Here is a 24,685-nt window from a genome sequence, read left to right as displayed (position 1 = left end):
TCTCACTGGCGTCACTGTCACCAGTAAGATATTCAAAGTCCTGACCTGAATCTGATTGAGATTCCAGAGCATGACCTTACAAAGACGTTTCATGCTCGAAAACCCTCCAATGTGGCTGAATTACAACAATTCTGCAAAGATGAGTGAGCCGAAGTTTCTACAAAGTGTTTATTTGTGTTATCTATGTGTAATATTTAAATGTGCTTGATGTTCGTAAACATTTAAGTGTTTTCACACCACTGTATGTCTTAAATAAGAAATACAAAATTCTCTTTCTATTGTTCTCTGTTTTTCTGCATCGTAATCAGAGGTGGGTCGAGTATCCAAAAATTGTACTCAAGTAAGAGTAGCATTACTTTAAAATATTATTACTCAAGTAAAAGTGAAAAGTAGTCTTCAAAAAAGTTACTCGAGTAAGAGTAAAAAAGTACTTGGTGAAAAGACTGCTCAAGTAGCGAGTAACTGTTTGAAATTTCTGATTTATTTTATAAATAAATGCTATGAGACAAACAAAAATAAACAAATATACAAATTATAGTATTTTCAACAGGAATATATGTAAAAACATCAACAAAATAAGGCACAACAATTCTGATTTCAGATTTTCACAACATTTTTCAAACAAGCTTTTTTCCACCAATACCTACAGTAAATAATATAAATATATAAACAGTGCAAACAATTTCCAGTGACAAGATATGCTGTAAACTTTATATTCATTTTTGCTCTAAATGGCACAGCAGCCTCAGAGAAAACAGAACGAGGCATCTTCAACGTATGTACATACAAGGCAGCTCAGTTTACCATAAATTGTATGGGTGTGCATTTATTTCTGCATATTTAGCAAAAATGTGCCCTTTCTTCACTCAGTGAGCTGATGGTTAAGCTTCAGCAGCAGTTTGCTCTCAAGGTTCTTTCTGTGAAGCTGTAACTGTTTAGCAGTGAACAGGAGTCCTGCATGACTGAGAAGGCCTTCACAAGCTCCAAATGCAGGAAGAGCTGTATTGATTTTGATCAACAGCTTCTTGATGTGAGGAACGCCATGCAATATATCCACACCTCCAGTGAATGGACATGAAAGGTACCTCTCCAGCCCTGCTTCTGGCTTTCCTGACCCCATAAATCCATCATCTTAGTCGGTTAGGCTGCTGTTTGCGCTGGCATCATCCAGCTCTGAGTCTAGGTGATGTCTGATGAAGTTGAGACTAGGGCTGGGCCATATTATACCGTTCACGGTAATACCGGTATAATGTTAGGCAACGATAGGAAAATGAAATATCGCGATAGAATGGGAGTAAAACGCGCATGCGCAGTGCCTTTGTTTTCATACGCACATGGCCGATTGTTGAGTGAAACAGATGAACCAGAATTGGTTTGTAAAAATGGTGCAACTTCCGTGATGTGGAACTGGTTTGGTGTTTGTCCGTCAGATACACAACAAAGCACATTTTTTTTGCAGAACATGCAAGCGGCCGTTGTTATTGTCATATTTGTCGGACTAAGATGCTCTTAAATCTGGGAGTAATCTGGGTCCTAAACTCCGTATACTTCAGGTCAAACAACACTGCAGCGTCACTTAGAGTTAAAAACTGTCTAAATTCTTTCATCTTTAATAAAACGATCAGCATTGCTGCTTTACCAGGTGTAACTATAAAGTTTAACTTCCAGGCATCCATGAAAACAAAAGTTATTACATTTAACGGAGTTAGAAGTTAGCAGGAAGCTAGCGGAAGTTAGCTCGCTAGTTTCGCTAGTTACCTAAGCATGATATTGCATGTTCTGACAGAGATTTCTGAAAAAAATCAAACGTACAGCTCTGCTATCACTTCCAACATAAATGAAGACAGGAAACTAAACAGCAGTGACGTTTGTAGGGTTACTGAAGTTGGGCTAGCTAGTATATAATGATGTGCTACGTGATTGCTAGCGACACAGCTATGTTAGCATAACATAAACAGTGAAGCTGGAGGACGAACACTAACACTTTTCCACTTATAAAAGTTAACGTGAAGGTTCTTCATGGTTAGAGACAAATGCAATCGCATGGCAGGATGCTGTAAACGGACCAAACTTCAGTCAGGAGAACAACTGAGATAATCCATCCACAATACGAGGTTAGTCATTAATATACTGCAACAACATGGGAATAGAGCAGCTGCCAGAGAATTCAACATTAATGAAACAATGGTACAGAAGTGGAGGAAGCAAGAAGAATGAGTTTAATAAAGTTTGATTTATCTGACTGCTTTGTTTCGCTTAATGTGCCTTATAATCCCGTGCACTTTACGGTCCGAAAAATGCATACTGCACACTGCAGTTTAATGTTGCAAAGCACCTATTTTTAACTTCAGTGGATATTATACATGGTTATGCTCAGGATATGTCAGCCCATTTCTACTGGAAATGCCTTTTGGTTAAACTTTCAGCAAGGAATTTGCATTTGCACTGTTACATTTTTATAAAGCTTTAATGTACATAAAAACCAGCTTCTTGTTTAAGTGAAAATAAATGGAAGGTTGTCTTTTTGCGCTAGTAATGTTGTGGAGTTGTATTTTGTCTCGCATCAATTATATCGTCGGTTATATCATTATCGCAAATTTTCAAATATATATCGTGATAAATATTTTTGGCCATATCGCCCTGCTCTAGTTGAGACCTGTGGAAAGATGTATGGTTTTCAAAAGAATTAGGTCTGGTCATTATAGTGCTGTATACACTGCCAAGCTGTGGATGTTTGGCAAGAAGATTTGATCACACTGGAGATGTTTTTTACTAACTCTTGTAGAAAAACAAAATCTTGTCATTCATATCCCGCACAAACAGTTTGCAATGAATTCCAGATTAAGTTTAAAATAAGAATGCGTGCAAGGCTAAGCAGTGCTAGCCAATAGATCCTTCTGTTTGGCTGTTACTGTGGGAAAAGACGAGAAAGACGGTGATGGAAGCGTGACTGGAGCTGCGATGTAGCCTATATAATATTTATATTGTACCAACATGATAATTTTGTATATTGTAATAACAGGATATTATATTGTTCAAACGTGAAAGGTATATTGTTAGAAAAATATACTTTTCACTTTTCTATTTTTTTTTTGCCTGGGTGGCAATTCTATGCTTCCATATCCAAGGCTTTTCAATGTGGCCTCACAAAATTATCACAACTACAACAACCATGAAAAGAGTTGGATGGACATTGCTGCTCAATCACAGCTGCCTGGTCAATGTTTTTCATTAGTAATTTAGCAAGGTTGACGGTGGTGGTGTGTGTGTGTGTGTCTGTGTGAGTGAGTGAAAGACAGAGAGAGGGAGAGCGAGAGACAGATTTTGTATGATAAGCTTCATGTTATGAACGCAATGAGCACTCAGGTCGCATCAGAGCATCAGGCCGTATAGTATGAGGTGCCGTAAGGGACATTATTACTGAAATGCTCTCACACACACTACTGAAATTTTACCTCTCACACACACTACTGAAACGCTCTCACACACACTACTGAAATTTTACCTCTCACACACACTACTGAAACGCTCTCACACACACTACTGAAACGCTCTCACACACACTACTGAAATTTTACCTCTCACACACACTACTGAAACACTCTCACACACACTATTGAATTTTTTTTTTTTTTTTTTTTGCCTGTCCCGTTTGGCTCTTTTGCCATCAGAATTGTTGTCTAAAGGCAAAGAAAGATGCCCAACGGATTTACTTTACCAAATTGACCATCCCAGCCTTGCCGTAATGGTCCATTTGATTCACCTTTTATTGTTTATTTTATTTTCACTTACTGAATACGGGACAGACTTGACTGGGGGAAAGAAGGGGAGAAAGAAAGAGGAAAAGAGAAACAGCTGAGAAGAGGGACGGGGGAGAAGGGCAAAAGACAAAAACCAACAGAATGAGCAGAAAAAAAAAGAAGAAAAAAAATGCATATATCGATCACCTGGGTCACCTGCTGAGAAAGAAAAAAGAAAACAAGCAGAAGAGAACAAGAGTAATAGAATAAACAACATCACAATGATATATGGGAATATGACAGTAAATACTAAATATTAAACATTATTGTGCAGCACATAAGATCAACAGAACACAGTGTGCTTTGAGGTAGGAGCCAAAAAGGGTGTAGTTTGTGGGTGTGATCACCCGTGTGTACACCTGTGAGCATGGACGCGCTTGTTGTTTTGTTTTTTTGGGTTTTTTTTTTAAAGGTTCCTTCATGTAATGATCTGCTAGAGGGTGTGGGGGGGCCACAGCCCCGTCCTCCAGGGCATGAAGCAGGTATGGAGGAGATCAAAACTCCAGACATCCAGAGGCCCCCAGAACACAAGAGACCAAGGAAGACCAACAGAGGGGCAGCCGCGCCACTGTCCCAGAAAGAGCTGAAGAGAGTCCCAGATGAGGGCTCACTCAGCAGCCGCGGAGCAGAAGCCAGGGGGAGTTGCAGTGACGCGCCCGTGAGCTCCGCCGGCAGCCAGCCGTGCCTGAGTGACCGAGCCCCAGGCCGAGAGGCCGGGGGCACCCCACCTCCGAAGTGGCCCGAGCGAGCCCCAGGCTCCGATAAGCGGCCGCCAAGGAGTGAGCCGGTGTGTACCTGGACGCCCATCCCCGGACACAAAGAACCACCAACGCACCGATGTCTGAGGGAGTCCGCCACTGGCAGGGAAGTGGTGGTAGGGGGAGATAGGCCTCCAAACCTTGAAGGGCCTAAGATGTCCCCAGAGAGGTGGCGCCTGACACTATTGAAATTTTACCTCTCACACACACTACTGAAACGCTCTCACACACACTACTGAAATTTTACCTCTCACACACACTACTGAAACGCTCTCACACACACTACTGAAACGCTCTCACACACACTACTGAAACGCTCTCACACACACTACTGAAATTTTACCTCTCACACACACTACTGAAACGCTCTCACACACACTACTGAAATTTTACCTCTCACACACACTACTGAAACGCTCTCACACACACTACTGAAACGCTCTCACACACACTATTGAAACGCTCTCACACACACTACTGAAACGCTCTCACACACACTATTGAAACGCTCTCACACACACTACTGAAATGCTCTCACACACACTACTGAAACGCTCTCACACACACTACTGAAACGCTCTCACACACACTACTGAAACGCTCTCACACACACTACTGAAACGCTCTCACACACACACTACTGAAATTTTAGCTCTCACACACACTACTGAAACGCTCTCACACACACTACTGAAATTTTAGCTCTCACACACACTACTGAAACGCTCTCACACACACTACTGAAACGCTCTCACACACACTACTGAAACGCTCTCACACACACACTACTGAAATTTTACCTCTCACACACACTACTGAAACGCTCTCACACACACTACTGAAATTTTAGCTCTCACACACAGTATTGAAACGCTCTCTCACACACACTATTGAAACGCTCTCACACACACTACTGAAATGCTCTCGGAAAATAAGTATTTGGTCAATAACAAAAATACAACTCACCGCATTGGAGCTGGACTCCCTCAAGGTGGTGTCGGAGAGGCGGATGCTGTCCAAGATAAAGACAATGTTGGATAACACCTCCCACCCACAGTGGCGTGTCTAGAAAATTTTTCTTGGGGGGGGGCCAGGTAGGGGCACAGATTTGGAGAAGGGTGGCAGATGTAATTGGCAGATAATGTTTAAAAAAATTATACCAACCGTTAACCATAATTCAATAACCCTATAAACCTAATAACCGAATGCGCTTTTAACTCTTATTAGAATGAGATTTTAACCACTACGGTGCAAAGTTTTTAGATACTCCGTTGATAAAGTACAAGAGATACAATCAGTGCTTTGTCAGTGTTTACTCAGCAGTCAAGGACAGCAATATTTGCATAGTATTTTTACTGACATATAGTGCACATATGTTTTGGGCAAAAACATTTTTGAATATTAAAATACGAACATTTGTAACAAACCATTGACAAATTAGCCAATTCCAATGTAAAACTTTATCTGTCTGTTAAAAAAAGAAGATAATCTTCTCACAAACTGGTGTTTGATTTTGAAACAGGAAAAAAGTGGGGAAACAACTGAAAAGACTAACATTTGAATAAAACCTGAAAGCAAGTAAATACTTTCTATGCTGCCTTATGGTAAACTTTGGTTATATTGATGTATAAAGAGCAACACTGGCTGATGATGAAATACAGTCAGCTGGCATGGTGAGACTGCCAGTATTAACCTGCAGGGCTGGACTGGGACAGAAAATCGGGCATTTTGACTAGAGACCGGCCCACCAGGTATTAAAGCCATAAAGACTTTGAATGAAAACAAATGCTGTTGTGACAGTCCCATATGGAAAAGAAATAGTAAAAACTTACATGATTTACTCATGAAAGTGGCCACTTTCTTATTACTTTCATATATTGTTTTAGTATCCAAAACATACAAGATTCATTATATAATCTTTCGAGGGATCTTATATCTGTTTTTACTCTTGTATGCTTTTCATACAAGTTTCATACAAGTTTTCACACACCTTTGCTAACGTGAAGCGCATGGCGCAGAAGCCGATGCTGCATTCACTTACACTCGGATATCTGAGCTTCACCGTGAAAACATAATCGTACATTTGATATTTGATTGAATTTTATTGTTTTGCCTTTGGGGTGGCACCTGGGGTGGCCAGTCTGGTTGGGGGGGGGGGGTGGCCTGTGCCCCCCCAGGCCACCCCGCTGGACACGCCACTGCCCACCCACTCCATGATATGCTGGTCAGTCACAGGAGCACGTTCAGTGAGAGACTGAGATTACCGAAAAGCACCGCTGAACGACACAGGAAATCTTTCCTGCCCGTGGCCATCTCCCTGTACAACGCATCCACTTAACACACTGGTTACTGCTACAACTACACGTTTCTTTTCCAGCTATTTATTAATGAGTGACTTTTATATATATATATATATATATATATATATATATATATATATATATATATATATATATATATATATATATATATATATATATATATATATATATATATATATATATATATATAGCAGCTGGATAGCGTAGTGGTTAAACTACACGCCTTTGGAACAGAGGATCGCAAGTTCGATTCCTGCCTGGGGCGTCTGTATCCAGTAAGGGTCCTAAGGCTAGACCCCCTATGCTAAGCAAGCCTACCGCAGACATGAGCGAGACAGATAAATATGAAGGCATGCCGGCTCGGACGTCGCCCGGATCAACAAGGTCCGCGTCAGGTGTTGAGGAACCAGGGCACCCTGACGAAAAGTGGGCTACTGGAACAAGAAGGCATCGGTGGGCAAGGGACGAAAACAGGGCGTTGTTGGAATGCTACTACGCAAGTAACCCTGGCGGAAGGGGCTACATGAATAGGATGAGGGACCTATGGATTCTTCGATACCCAACATCCACAATGACGGCGAAACAACTAGTAGCTCAGTGTTCCAACATTCGAAAGAAGGGACTGCTCTCACAGCTAGAGATTGACGAGGTACAACACAAATGCTACGGCAAGGAGGAGTCAGGACGCCAGGTCAGGGGGGAGATATCATCACCCCCACCCGAGATTGGGTACATAGCCCCAAGTGCGATAGGAGAAGGATCGTTGAGTGCGAGAGGAACTGACCTGAAAAATAGGATCATGGCCAAGCTTGAAACCTGGATCCCCCGTAGCCGGTTACCAAGATTACGTGAAGTACCCTCAGAAGGTCTGCTAGATGATGTTAATACAGCACTACGGACAATACCTACAACCACGGTTACCGACACTAACAAGCTGATCTACAATACGGCAGCAGTGATCAGTGAGATGCTTGGCTACAAGTTGAACAGCCACAAGGGGCAGTACCCTCCATGGAGAAGGAGGCTAGAGGGCAAGATCAAAGTAGCACGGAGGGAGGTTAGCCAACTAACGGAGTTGCAGAAAGGTGCGACAAAGAAGGTGCATGAGAAATACAGCAAGTTGTCCATACCTGAGGCCTTGGAAACTGCCAAGCAAAGACTCACAGCCTTGGCCAGCCGCTTGAGGAGGTACACCAGAGAGATAGAAGGCAGGAGAATAAACCAGCTGTTCTCCACAGAACCAGCAAAGGTGTACTCTCAGTGGCAAGGGAACAATAAGAGAACAGCACCACCAAGGCTGGAGACGGAGCAATACTGGAAGAGCATATGGGAGAAGGATGCAACCCATAACGGCAATGCTCAGTGGCTAGAGGATCTGAGGGCAGACCACAGCGACCTCCCTGAACAGGGTCCAGTAACCATCACAGTGGCAGATATCCAAGAAAGGGTCTCCAGTATGAAGAGTTGGACAGCACCAGGGCCCGACATGGTTCACGCCTACTGGCTGAAGAAGCTGACTGCACTCCACGAGCGTCTGGCAGCACAAATGAACCAGCTGCTAGTTAACGAAAGACACCCGGAATGGCTAACTGAAGGCCGGACGGTCCTGATCCCCAAGGACCCCAAGAAGGGACCGGTCCCCTCCAACTACCGACCAATAACCTGCCTCAGTACTACATGGAAGCTCCTGTCAGGTATCATATCGGCTAAGATGAACAGGCACATGGGTCAATACATGAGCGGGACACAGAAAGGAATTGGCAAGAATACCAGAGGTGCAAAACACCAGCTACTGGTAGACAGAACAATCAGCCGAGACTGCAAGACCAGACTGACCAACCTGTGCACTGCCTGGATTGATTACAAGAAGGCCTATGACTCAATGCCCCACAGCTGGATACTGGAATGCCTAGAATTGTACAAGATCAATGGGACCCTAAGAGCCTTCATCAGGAACTCAATGGGGATGTGGCGTACAACACTAGAGGCCAACTCCAAGCCCATAGCACAAGTTACCATCAAGTGCGGGATCTACCAAGGAGATGCTCTGTCCCCACTGCTGTTCTGCATAGGCCTGAACCCCCTCAGTGAGATCATTAACAAGACTGGCTACGGATACCGACTACGGAACGGAGCAGTTGTCAGCCACCTCCTGTACATGGATGACATCAAGCTGTATGCCAAGAGTGAACGAGACATCGATTCACTGATCCACACTACCAGGCTATACAGCAATGACATTGGAATGTCGTTCGGACTGGAGAAGTGTAGTCGGATGGTAACAAAGAGAGGGAAGGTAGTCAGAACTGAGGGGATTGAACTACCAGAAGGCAACATTGCAGACATAGAGGACAGTTACAAGTACCTGGGGATCCCGCAGGCAAATGGGAACCATGAAGAGGCCGCTAGAAAGGCTGCAACCACCAAGTACCTGCAGAGGGTCAGGCAAGTCCTGAGGAGTCAGCTGAATGGTAAGAACAAGATCCGGGCCATCAACACATACGCCCTGCCCGTGATCAGGTACCCTGCTGGGGTAATAAGCTGGCCAAAGGAGGAGATAGAAGCCACTGACATAAAGACAAGAAAGCTCCTTACCATGCATGGAGGGTTTCACCCCAAGTCCAGCACCCTGAGGCTGTACGCTAAGCGGAAGGAAGGGGGCCGGGGACTGGTGAGTGTCAGCACCACAGTCCAGGATGAGACAAGGAACATCCAAGAATACATTGGGAAGATGGCCCCAACTGACCGAGTGCTCAGTGAATACCTCAGGCAGCAGAAACCCAAGAAAGAGGATGGAGACGAGGAACCATCATGGAAGGACAGGCCCCTGCACGGTATGTACCACCGGCAGATAGAGGAGGTGGCTGATATCCAGAAATCCTACCAGTGGCTGGACAAAGCTGGACTGAAAGACAGCACAGAGGCACTAATCATGGCAGCACAAGAACAAGCTCTGAGCACAAGATCCATAGAGGCTGGGGTCTATCACACCAGGCAAGACCCCAGGTGCAGGCTGTGTAAAGATGCCCCAGAGACAATCCAGCACATAACAGCAGGGTGCAAGATGCTAGCAGGCAAGGCATACATGGAACGCCATAACCAAGTAGCCGGCATAGTGTACAGGAACATCTGTGCTGAGTACAACCTGGAAGTCCCGAGGTCAAAATGGGAGATGCCCCCAAGGGTGGTGGAGAATGACCGAGCTAAGATCCTGTGGGACTTCCAGATACAGACGGACAAAATGGTGGTGGCTAACCAACCGGACATAGTGGTGGTAGACAAACAGAAGAAGGCGGCCGTAGTGATCGATGTAGCGGTTCCGAATGACAGCAATGTCAGGAAGAAGGAACACGAGAAGCTGGAGAAATACCAAGGGCTCAGAGAAGAGCTCGAGAGGATGTGGAGGGTGAAGGTAACAGTGGTCCCAGTGGTAATCGGAGCACTAGGTGCGGTGACTCCCAAGCTAGGCGAGTGGCTCCAGCAGATCCCGGGAACAACATCGGAAATCTCTGTCCAGAAGAGCGCAGTCCTGGGAACAGCTAAGATACTGCGCAGGACCCTCAAGCTCCCAGGCCTCTGGTAGAGGACCCGAGCTTGAAGGATAAACCGCCCGCAGGGGCGTGCTGGGTGTTTTTTATTGTACTATTCTTAATTAGCATATTGTCTGTCTTGTCTTAATGTTGGTTTATGTTGGTTTATAATGGAGCACTGCAACAAAAAAAATTATTTCCCCCAGGGATCAATAAAGTATTCTGATTCTGATCTCATTTACACATCTGGATACCTCTTCATACAGATCTTGTCCTGTAGTCGTGCCATGCATCGGACGTAACGCCAAAAACTCTTCTGTTATAGTCAGGCTGGAGTACACTCCACAAAGGGAATGAAATCTTTTCCTTTTCCACAAGCTGTTCTTTTTGATTGGTGGACAGCTGGTCTACACGTTCAGCAATGGTGTTTCTGCTCAGGCGCACGTTTGAAAATAGCTGCCTTTTGTCTGGGCACACTGCGTCACAAACTTTAAGCATACAGTTTTTGATAAACTCTCCCTCTCTAAATGGTCGGGCTGATTTTGCAACTTCTGCCACAAGAAAACTTGCCTTGACAGCAGCCTCTCCTTGTGATTTTGCTTTTGTGAACAGAGCCTGCTGGGACTTAAGACCTCATTTTAATTCTTCCACCTTCTGTAGCCTTTGTTCCGTGTCCATATTCTTGTCTTTGTGTTTCTTAGAGGTTTCATAGTGCCTATTCTTTCATTACAGCCACACTTTCTCCACACAGAAGACAAACAGGTTTGCCTTTTACCTCCGTGAACATGTACTCTGCCTCCCACCTGGCTCGAAATTCCCTGTGCTCACCGTCCACCTTCCGTTTAGCCATTATTGGGGAGGGGAGTTGCTGAAAGTTGACATCTGCTCTGAATGCTGATGAATAATGAATGAATAATGAAGCCGATCCCCGCTTCCAGCGCTGCAGTGAGTTCGCGGGCTTCTGTTGCATTGTGGGGAATGGAGTATTGGTGCGTGCAAAACCCCAGCAGGCAGTTGTGACCTGCGGGCCGATTCTAATACTAATCAAATATCATCCCGGGGGCCACAATTTGGGTTAGGGCCTTGACTTTGACACATGTGGTGTACGTGTTTCGTCTCTAGGGGCCCCCATAAATACAGTGGGGCAAAAAAGTATTTAGTCAGCCACCGATTGTGCAAGTTCCCCCACTTAAAATGATGACAGAGGTCAGTAATTTGCACCAGAGGTACACTTCAACTGTGAGAGACAGAATGTGAAAAAAAAATCCATGAATTCACATGATAGGATTTGTAAAGAATTTATTCGTAAATCAGGGTGGAAAATAAGTATTTGGTCACCTCAAACAAGGAAAATCTCTGGCTCTCACAGACCTGTAACGTCTTCTGTAAGAAGGTTTTCTGTCCCCCACTCGTTACCTGTATGAATGGCACCTGTTTGAACTCATCATCTGTATAAAAGACACCTGTCCACAGCCTCAAACAGTCAGACTCCAAACTCCGCCATGGCCAAGACCAAAGAGCTTTCGAAGGACACCAGGAAAAGTATTGTAGACCTGCACCAGACTGGGAAGAGTGAATCTACAATAGGCAAGCAGCTTGGTGTGAAAAAATCAACTGTGGGAGCAATCATCAGAAAATGGAAGACATACAAGACCACTGATAATCTCCCTCGATCTGGGGCTCCACGCAAGATCTCATCCCGTGGGGTCAAAATGATCATGAGAATGGTGAGCAAAGATCCCAGAACCACACGGGGGGACCTGGTGAATGACCTGCAGAGAGCTGGGACCAAAGTAACAAAGGTCACCATCAGTAACACACTACAACGGCAGGGAATCAAATCCCGCAGTGCCAGACGTGTTCCGCTGCTGAAGCCAGTGCATGTCCAGGCCCGTCTGAAGTTTGCCAGAGAGCACATGGATGATACAGCAGAGGATTGGGAGAATGTCATGTGGTCAGATGAAACCAAAGTAGAACTTTTTGGTATAAACTCAACTCGTCGTGTTTGGAGGAAGAAGAATACTGAGTTGCATCCCAAGAGCACCATACCTACTGTGAAGCATGGGGGTGGAAACATCATGCAATGGGGCTGTTTTTCTGCCAAGGGGACAGGACGACTGATCCGTGTTAAGGACAGAATGAATGGGGCCATGTATCGTGAGATTTTGAGCCAAAACCTCCTTCCATCAGTGAGAACTTTGAAGATGAAACGAGGCTGGGTCTTCCAACTTGACAATGATCCAAAACACACCGCCCGGGCAACAAAGGAGTGGCTCCGTAAGAAGCATTTGAAAGTCCTGGAGTGGCCTAGCCAGTCTCCAGACCTCAACCCCATAGAAAATCTGTGGCGGGAGTTGAAAGTCCGTGTTGCTCGGCGACAGCCCCAAAACATCACTGCTCTCGAGAAGATCTGCATGGAGGAATGGGCCAAAATACCAGCTACTGTGTGTGCAAACCTGGTAAAGACCTATAGTAAACGTTTGACCTCTGTTATTGCCAACAAAGGTTATGTTACAAAGTATTGAGTTGTATTTTTGTTATTGACCAAATACTTATTTTCCACCCTGATTTACGAATAAATTCTTTACAAATCCTACCATGTGGATTCATGGATTTTTTTTTTCACATTCTGTCTCTCACAGTTGAAGTGTACCTCTGGTGCAAATTACTGACCTCTGTCATCATTTTAGGTGGGGGAACTTGCACAATCGGTGGCTGACTAAATACTTTATATATACTTTATTTATACTTTATATATAAATACACTGTATTTATATATAAACATACATAATGAAAACGAAGTTTTTTTTTACATTCCTTTTGTGCATAATTTTATATTGTTGTTGATAATTAATTAATTAAAGCAACAAAACAACCTGAAGAGCCGGTTGGGAGCCGAAAGAGCCGGCTCTTTTTAGTGAGCCGAGCCGAAAGAGCCAGTTCTCTAAAAAGAGCCGGATATCCCATCATGAGTAAAGACCAGCTACTAAAACTGAAAATGCTTCACCCCCTCTTGGAAAATTAAAAGAAAAAGGTTAGTCATATTATTTCTCTAAAAACCCTCAGCAATTCTCCTCTCAGGTACACTTCCAAACATGTGTTCAGGAATAAAATCAGTTTAATCATCATGTTAAATCTTTTGAACTCCTGGCTCCATTCAGAGCTGCCTAGAAACAAAACCTATGTGTTAACATTAACTTCATTTTTTAAAACTCAATTTTCCCACTTATAATGCAATCTGCATTATAACAAAACTTAAGACAGAACCGTTATCAGTCATGTTCTTCATACAAAATTTCAATATTTTTGATTTCATGTTGCTCCTCTTAATGTAATGGTACATTTTAATTTTACTTTATCAAACTCAACCAAAATATCTATGCTTTCCTTACTTTGCTCCTGTCTCCCTCCAGTACCATCTAGTCTCACATATCCTTATCACTCATGCTCTTTTAATAATTTAGTATTTTAAAGGGAAAAACCTTGGTCACTTGGAAAAGTGTTTGCTATTCTATAACTGTATTTTTATATGAAAAGTCTAGCAATCCCCTATGTGACTCATAAATATTACTTTGGTTGTAACTATTTTCTCTATGGAATTTAATTGACTTCTACAGTGGCCTGCTTTTGTTAATAGTAACATGAGTAACGTCCAACATTTTCTCCCCTTTAGCATTTGGCATTTTGCCCACTATATAATGTACTACCGTAATCTAAACCAAGTCAATAAAACAGAATTTTCTTAAACCAGACATCAGCGACCCAAAAAAGTCTGCAGCTCCACACTCATATGAACCTCCAGTCTCCCTCTCCGTTCTCCTCCTGCCTCTGCCAAAAGCAAAGCAAAGCAAAGCATCCCCCTCTCATTCCGGCATTGCCCATATGGAAAAGATATATATAAATCTTATAAAGTTTGTATCCGTCTTGTGTGAAACTTGTATGATTATAAGAGTGAAAACAGATATAAGATCCCTTGAAAATTATATAATGAAACTTGTATGTTTTGGATACTTACTAAAACAATGTATGAAAGTAATGAGAAAGTGGCCACTTTCATGAGTAAATCATGTAAGCCTTATATGATTTACTCATGAAAGTGGCCACTTTCATGAGTAATCACATATAAGTTTTTACTATTTCTTTTCCATATGGGTGTGAATTGTTTGTCAACATTTATTCATCCTAACCTTGGTCCAGTCGTTGTCTCCGTGTCAAGTCAGTCAAACCTTTACTTTCAATCCAGTCACACACATTAACTCACACGCATTCACTCAAAAGAAAAATCAATTGTTTGTCATTTTTGGTCTGGATTGACACGCGGCAATCCTTTCAGACAGGAACTCCCAGGTTCCCACAGATGGCTTTTCCTCAGCCCGTTGTAATCTGGAAAAGCCCACCTTATATTTGCTCTCCCAAAAATTTTACAGCGCTGTTAATTCAATCTTGCAGGCCTGCTTAGAACAAAAATGAGAAAAAGAGAGCTGATTAGTAGCTCATCAAAACACAAAACATAATCACCTGACAGGTTTTCTCTAAGTGCACTGTTACAATTTTAAAGGGCCCAGTTATAAACATGTCCATGATTAGTAAAACTCCCTCTATTGAAACGGACAGAATCAACCCATCACTAAAACAGCAACCCCAAAAATCTTAATCACAGAAAAGTTTTGTTTATTAATCTATCAATATGTTGTGAGGATTAGAACTTCAGGGCCACAAAAGTTTTGAGACACATGAAAATATCATGAAAGCCAGCTACGAAGTGGCTATGTTAATAGCTAAACATGGCAAACCTTTCACTGAAGGTACGTTTGTCAAAGACTGTGTCATGAAAATGGTGGAGAACATTTGCCCCGAGAAGAAGCAAGAATTTCTGAATGCTTGCTTGGCACGCAACACTGTGGTATGAAGAGTTGAGGATATATCGTCAGACATTCACAGACAGCTGCGGGACAGAGGAGTGGATTTTTATTATTTCTCATTAGCCTGCTGATTTATTTACGAGGAGTCGACGACAAGATGAACATGACAGAGGAGCTGCTGATCTCAAAAGCCTTAAGGGTCAAACCAGAGGAATGGATTTATTCATTTCTGTTTGTGAAGCTGTTGATGATATGAAGCTACCATGGAGTAAAGTTTCTGGGATCATTACTGATGGTGCACCTGCCATGGCTGGTGAGCGAAGCGGATTGTCCACACTGATCTGCAATAAAGCAGCTAACGCTGTTAAACTTCACTGTATCATTCAGGCTCTTTGTGCCAAACATCTCAAATTTGATGATGTTATGAAACCAGTACCAAAGACAATCAACTGTATTCGCTCTAAAGCTCCGTACCACCGACAATTTCAGCAGTTTCTGCACGACATCCAGGCTGAATATGGTGATGTAATTTATTACAATGATGTGAGGTGGCTAAGTCGGGGGTCTGCACTACAGCGATTCTTCTCTCTCAGAGAGGAAATCAGACAATTTTTAGATGAGAAGGGACAACCGATGGAAGAACTGTCTGATCCTGTATGGCTGGCAAATTTGGCTTTTTTGGTTGACATTACGAAGCATCTGAATGCGCTGAATGTTGATCGTGCTTTTGCTGTAGTTGCTCCAAAGTTGTGGAATGATCTACCCTTGCATGTTAGGCAGGCCTCTTCTCTCTCTGAATTTAAAAGTCTTCTTAAAACATATTTATTCGCTGAAGCCTTTGGCATTGATTAGAGGGGTTGACTTAATTTGTTTTGACATGTTTTAATTTATTTTAGTTTTTTAGTTATTTATTTTATCTTATCTCATTTTAATTTTTTTTACTTATGCTTTTAGCATGTACAGCACTTTGTGAACTCTGGTTTTATGTTAAAGTGCTTTATAAATAAAGGTGGTATGGTATGGTATGGTATGGTCAAGGAAAAGACGCAGTGGTGAGCCAACTATACGCTCACATCAAGGCCTTTGGAACCAAACTGCAACTTTTCCAAAGACACTTGTCCCTAACAGAGCCCTGTACAGCACACTTCCCAGCTTGAAAGAGGTTATTGACAGTTTCCCAGTGGACATTAATGTCCAAATGAAGAGGTACACAACAGCTATCTCGTCTCCTTCTGGAGAATTTAATAAACGCTTTCAGGACTTTGCAGCTATTGAAAAAGACATGCTGCTTTTCTCATCTCCCTTCTCCGTGGACCCTGATGATGCTCCTCCAGCTTCAGCTGGAGCTCATTGAGCTGCAGTGTGACGATGAGTGCCGCGGAAAACACCGGCAGTGTTCTCTTGTTGACTTTTATCGGCAGCTAGACAAAGACAGGTTTCCTGAAGTGCGATCTCTTGCTAAGAAAATGCTGAGCTTATTTGGTTCCACATATTTGTGTGAGCAAACATTCTCTGTCATGAACTTAAACAAGAACCGATTGAGATCAAGGATGAGTGACTCCCACTTGCGTGATATTTTACGCATCTCAACCACTGCCCTCAAACCAGACCTAATTGCTTTACTAAAATCTAGATCTCAGTATCACCCCTCTCATTAGTCCAGGGATGCCCAAATTCTGTGTGAACTTCCAGTTGTGCAATCTTCCAGTAGATATGAAGAACTTTGTCTTCATGAAAGTCAAAGGGCGAAATTCACTTAAAAAAAAAACTTTATTGATAACAGAACACTTTTCATTACTTATAACTCCTGTATAAATGTCCATTAGGCAAAGATATTGCAAACTCATGGAAATTTAGGGTATTCTATACAGTTTGTTCAATGTTGTCTGACTCTCCAGCTATAAATGAAAGGCGGAATTGTGTCTTTAGAGTTGTAAATGCTTGTCTGAGTGTCTTTTATTTAGGTACATTTATATTTTAAAAATAAAGGTAATTGTGACTATTAAAATTGTTCTTCATTATATTTTCATGTAACTTTGTTATGAAAAAAAAAGTCAAAAGGAACCATTGGCCCCCAGGCATCTTCACTTTATAATATTTGTCCCTCTTTGCAAAAAGTTTGGACACCCCTGATCTAAACAAAAGGCACTTAGCCTAAAACTGACATAGCTACGTTTATCCTACCATAAAACAATAAGAGAAGGTATGCCCTTTCCCATGCTCCCAGGATGTAGGTGTGAATGCCAGAACACTCTGGAATGCACACCAAGCCTTTGCAGACTATTAAGGATCAAACCTCTACCAACATGACATTGATTATAACACTCTAAGCATATATGAGTAGATATTTCTAAGCATAAATGACAATCTAACAGGTACACCTAACTTTTCGACTAATTTAAAAGCCTTTAAGCCGAGGTTGTCATGGTCCCCGTGCCTGCTCGGCTGGCCCTGTGTGGCTACATGTTATGTTTTGTCTTTTCTCTCTCTCCTCTCTCTCTGCTCGCTGCCTGGGCGGAGCTCATTGTGAGCTCCCGGCCTCCACCACCTGTAGGCAATCACCTGTGGCTCCTCACCTTGTTTGCTCCCGCTGCTTAAGGCAGTGACTGAGAGCACCTCGCCGCTGGACTATTGAATAACGCTCGTCAGTGCTACTTTAGCCTCAGCCAGTTTTGAGCTCTGTCCGTGAAAGTTCCGTGCTAACCCTTGTTCTCTGTATGCAGATTTCTCGTGTTTGGTTTGGAGACTCTGGACGCTTTTCCCGACCCCGCTCTGCACCCCTGGGAACCCTGGCCCCCTTCTCCTTCACCTGTATATAGTGCACCTGGAGTGTGTAAATAAACCTGTTTTTCTGAGATTTCAGTCTGCGCCGAGTCCTCCCTGCTCCTCCGTGACAGAGGTCTAACATTGCTGGTCAATCAACCCGCTTCGGAAACGCCCTCACCGATAGCGGTCAAATTTCTAGGCCCTAATTAATTTATAAGTGGTCCCCGTGGGTTGACCGGAAACCCCACTCCTAGGCGCTTCGGAATCCCGTCTGCGCCTGAATCTTTTCTTAAGGTTTACCTGTCAATCACGTTCAAACAGGACCACCCGAGTCCAACTCTGTCAGTCAAATGGTGCAAGAAATTGACCACTGATTATGACTGTCGCGGGTATCACCCGAATTAAGCCTCTCGCCGGAGGAAATTGCTGCGCGTCCGCCGCAAGATGGAGTCATAACACTCAGAACATTTTGCACCCCTGAAAGTCCAACTTTCATCCTAAAATATTAAATACATTTAAAAGCACAACTGTGGGGATTCCACAGTTAAATTACCTGGTGCCCGAGTCCAACTCCGCTACTCAATACAGGTATAAATCCCTTAACCAAATATCCTAACCTAATATCTCTTTTCTTAGCTGACGTCACACTCAACAAACATAACACATCAACTTAAACACGTATCACATCAACTTAAAATGCACCCCAGCAAATTTTATCAATCAAATGTTTCCCAAAATCTTGCTTTTTATTTGTCACAAATTACCCAAAATTATCATGGACATGTCACCTAAAATCTACTTAACAGATTTTATAATTTAGTTTAATTTCACCACCACTGAGCCAATTTAACGGTTACGATCATCAACTCGGCGGACAAATAATTTAGAATTCATCCAATATGCACAAATTTGCTTTGAACAGGCTTGTGCCTACCTTTAAATTTTTTAGACCGGTCTGTTGTCTGCCTCATATCAGATTGTACCCTAAGGTCCGAATTAGTCCTCTCAAAAGAATCCGGGTCACTGGCACCAAGTATTAAACTGCCTGCCATCTATGGCTACGTTCACACTGCAGGCAAAAGCTCATCACATCCGATTTTTTTGACCCTATGCGACCCATATCCAATCATGGTATGACAGTGTGAACGGCATAAATCCGATATTTTCAAATCCGATCTGGGTCACTTTCGTATGTGGTACTGAATCCGATACATATCCGATGTTTTAGAAAGCGACTGCTGTTTGAACGGTCAAGTCGCATTAAATCCGTTTTTTACGTCACTGCCACAAGACAGACCCCAATTATCAGCGCCAGAGAAGCGCCCGATAAGACATCGCGAACGCTTCCTGGCCATCCAGTGTAGATGTTAGTGAAACTGTTGGGAAGACAACGTGAACATTTTATTTGTACTGTATAATCTGCAGATTTTGACAGAAATCTGCAACTATTCTTTGAAGCACTGCTCCTCTCTAAAACAACAATAAGGACAATTATTAGATTATTTACATTATTATGTAAATAACAAAATAACTTAAAGCAAAAATTGGGAAACGTAAAGTCCGAAGTCTTTATATTAAGGGCCATCAGTCAAACAATATTGTTTGCTCTGTGTCTAAACAGAGCGCGTTGTGTGTGACGTCTTCTTTTGCGCATGCGGGCCGCTTTGAGCGTTCACACTAGAGCGCGTTTGTTGTCGCGTTTTATTTGTAGTGTGAACAAGCAGACAAAAAAATTGAATTTCATCAAAAAATCGGAATTGAGCATTAAGACCTGCAGTGTGAACGTAGCCTATAATCCAGTTTTGAGATCCCTTCCCAGACGCCTTAAAGCCCACTCACATCCTGGGCCATTTGACCTCAGGGAATCACGCGATAGCGTTGTGCTAGGTTTCACAATGGGTTCACCTGAAACCTTGGCTGATTGTGACCCACACCCATTTTCACACCTTGGCTCGTGTGATTAGGTAGAGAATCAATAGGGGGTCCATGACCCTCTTGGGGACACATAGGGTTTAAAATCTGGGACTCTCCACCGATTGCTCTTAGAACTGAAGAAGTTTCTTGGATGAAAAGTCTTCAAGGAAATTTAAGTCCAGATGCTTCTCTTTCCAAGCTCCTTAGACCACGATGACCTGGATGACTGAGAACCTTCACAGACATACTGTAGTTGCATCGTTTTAAAACGTGTGCTTTAAAATGTGCTTCCGATGATTAGTGGTAATAAAAACTGACAGAGGCCGACAGTGATCACTGACCTTCTTTAGGGGCTTGTTCAGATTAAATAGAACAAGATACAAAGCATTAAAACATGTTAAAAACACAACGGCCCTAATAAACGCAGAGTAGTTTTCGACCCGGAAGCAGGGTTAATACTTCATCCCTTAACAACCGGATCTCACTAAGTGCTAACGGTACATGCATTAAGGCCTCTAAACAATTTTTTGGGCTGTCAAAACGTGGTGATATGTTTGGCGTTTGAGAGAAAAACAGCAATATTTGGAAAAGTATTGTATAAAATAGAAACTAATAATGAGAAAAGTCTGGGCTTTGACTCTGCAGTGAGAAATGCCACTCCAAGCAATGCAGCAAAACACAAAAATGTCATGTGTGTTCATAAACAATCTCGAGAACCAGCATACACACACACAGGCAATCTTTATTTCCTACAATGTTGTTTGCCTGAGATAGTCATGAGCTTATTTTGTTTGCGAAACAGCAATCTCTCTTTGCTTGTCTGGCGATGTTATCTATCCAGATAAACACTTGAAATCTTCACTTCAGGTGGGTAAACAGAGAATTTGACCATGATGTGAAGACAGATGGAACTGATGATATGTTAGCAGTGATAATATTACACTCACTAGATATTTATGATAAATTCATTTTTGCACTTTGCACTTCCTTTTTTTCGCTGCTGTAATTACATCATGGTCCTTTCTGTTATATGCTGTACAGCAATAAATCATTAAACTCAGGGACAGACTGGCTACTGGGAATGCCAAGAGTTTTCCAGGTAGGCCAAAGACTCATTTAGAAGGAGAAAGACAAAGCTGTGAGCAGCCCAAGCAGGTCAGCTACGGTGTGGTTCTGGTTATCCCTCTCTCATTTGTTTCCATTATCCTTCCCCAGCAGTGCCCTCAGCTTCAGTCACCTGTCTGGGCCCGACAGTTACACCAGTCCCCTTACCATATCTTAGGTTTTCGGTGATTGTTTTTATGTTCCTTAATAATCCAATTCAGTTTTATTTATATACACTCACACATACTGGGGATAATTTATCTGAATTAATTAATGTTTACACCATCTGCCATTGTCTACTAGAAAGATGAACAAATCTATCAGAAAGACGTCCAAGCTAGTGAAATAGTAATTTAAAATCATTAATTAAAATTAATGAGACAGAAGCTAAGCTCGTTGCAACATGGCAACTGCCTCAACGCTACCCGAAATTGAACGTCCCCCAACCTCATTCAGATCTGGCGTTTGGAACTATTTTGGTTTTCATGTGAAGTATGACCCTGATGGTAAGCGTGTCATGGACAAAAGTAAAACAGTATGTCAGATGTGCCACGCAATGCTCAATTACATTGGTGAGAACTAGTGTCCTTGGGCAAGACACTTCACCCGTTGCCTACTGGTGGTGGTCAGAGGGCCCGGTGGCGCCAGTGTCCGGCAGCCTCGCCTCTGTCAGTGCGCCCCAGGGTGGCTGTGGCTACAATGTAGCTTGCCATCACCAGTGTGTGAATGTGTGTGTGAATGGGTGGATGACTGGATATGTAAAGCGCTTTGGGGTCCTTACGGTGTGTTCACACCGAACGCGATAGAGGCAGGCAGAGCGTCAGGCTTACATGTAAAGTCAATGGAAAGGCGCGCTGACCCGCGATTGCGGCTCCCGCGAAAATTCGGAAGCAGATTTGCGTCGCGAAAACGCCAAAACGCGCGTGAGTGTAGCACGTTTCAGGCGTTTGACTCGCGAAAAAAACCACGCGCGTGAGTTTATGTGTTGCATTTTGTGCATACACGCGTTTCGCGTCCCCCGCTCGAGTTGGAAAAATCTGAACTCCAGCGTCAAATCGCGCCGCGACAACCAATCAGGAGCCTGGTGACGTGGCTGTTACCTAGTTCAAAGGGGCAGATCAGTGAGGAGATCGGGCAACCTGGTAAGTTCATTCCTTCTTTTTAATTTTCAGACTGACCCGATGAAGCGGCGCAAAAGCTAGCAAGCCCGCCTACTCTCCCGCGATTTTCCCACTGTTGTACAAATAAATGGTAAATGGCCTGTATTTACACTCAACAAAAATATAAACGCAACACTTTTGTTTTTGCTCCCATTCCCCATGGGATGGACGTAGAGACCTAAAATTCATTCCAGATACACAATATAACCATCCCTCCCAAACAGTGGTCACAAATCAGTCCAAATGTGTGGTAGTGGGCACATCTGCTATATTGAGATAATCCATCCCACCTCACAGGTGTGCCACATCAGGTTGCTGATCTGACATCATGAGTAGTGCACAGGTGTACCTCAGACTGCCCACAACAAAAGGCCACCCTGGAATTTGCAGTTTTTTACACTATTGGGGGTCTGGGGACCCAGAACCGGTCAGTATCTGGTGTGACCACCATTTGCCTCATGCAGTGCAACACATCGTCGCATGGAGTCTATCAGATTGTCAATTGTGGCCTGTGGAATGTTGGTCCACTCCACTTCAATGGCTGTGCGAGGTTGTTGGATATTCGTGGGAACTGGTACACGCTGTCGTATACGCCGGTCAAGCACATCCCGAACATGCTCAATGGGTGACATGTCCGGTGAGTATGCTGGCCATGCAAGAACTGGGACATTCTCAGCTGCCATCTGCCCTGAACAATGTGAACCATGATTCATCCGTGAAGCGCACACCTCTCCAACGTGCCAGACGCCATCGAATGTGAGCATTTGCCCACACAAGTCTGTTACAGCGACGAGCTGGAGTCAGGTCAAGACCCCGATGAGGACGACGGGCATGCAGTTGAGCGTCCCTGAGACGGTTTCTGACAGTTTGTGCAGAAATTGTTTGGTTGTGCAAACCAATTGTTCCAGCAGCTGTCTGGGTGGCTGGTCTCAGACGATCTTGGAGGTGAACCTGCTGGATGTGGAGGTCCTGGGCTGGTGTGGTTACACGAGGTCTGCGGTTGTGAGGCCGGTTGGATGTGCTGCCATATTCTCTGAAACGCCTGTGGAGACGGCTTATGGCTGAGAAATGAACATTCAATGCACGGGCGACAGATCTGGTTGACATTCCTGCTGTCAGCATGCCAATTGCACGCTCCCTCATTGCTTGTGGCATCTGTGGCATTTTGCTGTGAGACAAAACTGCACATTCCAGGGTGGCCTTTTGTTGTCTGAGGTACACCTGTGCACTACTCATGATGTCAGATCAGCATCCTGATGTGGCACACCTGTGAGGTGGGATGGATTATCTCAATATAGCAGATGTGCCCACTACCACACATTTGGACTGATTTGTGACCACTGTTTGGGAGGGATGGTTATATTGTGTATCTGGAATGAATATTAGGTCTCTACGTCCATCCCATGGGGAATGGGAGCAAAAACAAAAGTGTTGCGTTTATATTTTTGTTCAGTGTATATAGCGCTTTACTAGTCCCTAAGGACCCCAAAGCACTTTACATATCCAGTCATCCACCCATTCACACACACATTCACACACTAATACCTTTCCGCTAACCAGATAATGCGTTTATTCAGAGGACATCTGCAGGAGAAAGTGGAAGAGCCTCAGGGACACCTATAATAAGGAGAAGAGGGCAGAGAAGGAGAAGAGGAGTGGGTCGGCAGCAGGATCGGGGAGGAGATGGAAGTTCTTCGCGGTCATGGGGTTTCTGGACCCCTTCCTCACCCCGCGGGAGACTAGCGGAAATATGGTGCGGACCGTGGAGAACTTCTCCCCCGAGGACCAGGGACAGCCCGAAGAGGCAGCAGGGGAGTGTCAGTCAGAAGGTATGTTTACAATGAATTAATGTAGGCAGTTAATTAATGCGTGTTGTCATACAGGAATATATTTTGTTTATTAATAAACAGTATACAGTAGTCCCACTGTTCATCCGTCACTGCCTCGCCTTTTCGCTGATTTTTTTTTTATTGCACCGTACAGCTTTCAACAATGCGCATTGTATTCTGCAGCCGAAATGACAAATCTCCTCCATGTCATGTCTCCTGCGCTTGCCAAACTTATCATGTTTGGTTTTGATAACCATCACTTCAAATAGAAAAAAACAGCACAAAAACACTCATAACTATGACCCTCATTCGGAAATAGGCACCTGCACCGGGGAGCGAAAAAGGCGCACAAAAGTGGCGCCGCAGACGGAGAAAAAGCGCGGCATACTTTTACGTTTTAAAATTGACTTGGTTTGCACTTTGAGAATCAACTTGTGAGAACTGTGACTACTGTTCATGTGCTGCAATAAACGAGAGACCACTGTATATAATAATAAGTATATAATAATATAATATTCTCTATGACTATTGTCTTCGACCTGTTAACATTTAATATTGTCTTGATAGAGTCAAGTAATCATGCAGCAGAGTCCTCCCCTGTTGCTTCTCCTGACTCCCCAGTCCCTGGTCCCTCCACTCCT

General features: G+C 43.5%; 1 long non-coding RNA gene across 1 annotated transcript in view; it reads left to right on the top strand.

Moving 5' to 3' along the window:
• Positions 1 to 18,128, top strand: part of LOC309696725 — a 214,877-nt gene extending 196,749 nt beyond the window's left edge. The window contains exon 2 of the long non-coding RNA XR_014273632.1: positions 17,690 to 18,128. This is a non-coding gene — a long non-coding RNA (uncharacterized lncRNA). The remainder of the gene's footprint in view (positions 1 to 17,689) is intronic.
• Positions 18,129 to 24,685: the final 6,557 nt, after the last annotated feature.

The sequence above is a fragment of the Aulonocara stuartgranti genome (assembly GCF_965226115.1).
Source record: "Aulonocara stuartgranti genome assembly, chromosome: 20".
Taxonomy (NCBI): Eukaryota; Metazoa; Chordata; class Actinopteri; order Cichliformes; family Cichlidae; genus Aulonocara; species Aulonocara stuartgranti.
Note: the sequence above shows the minus strand (reverse complement) of the source record. Positions and strands in the feature narration are given on the sequence as shown.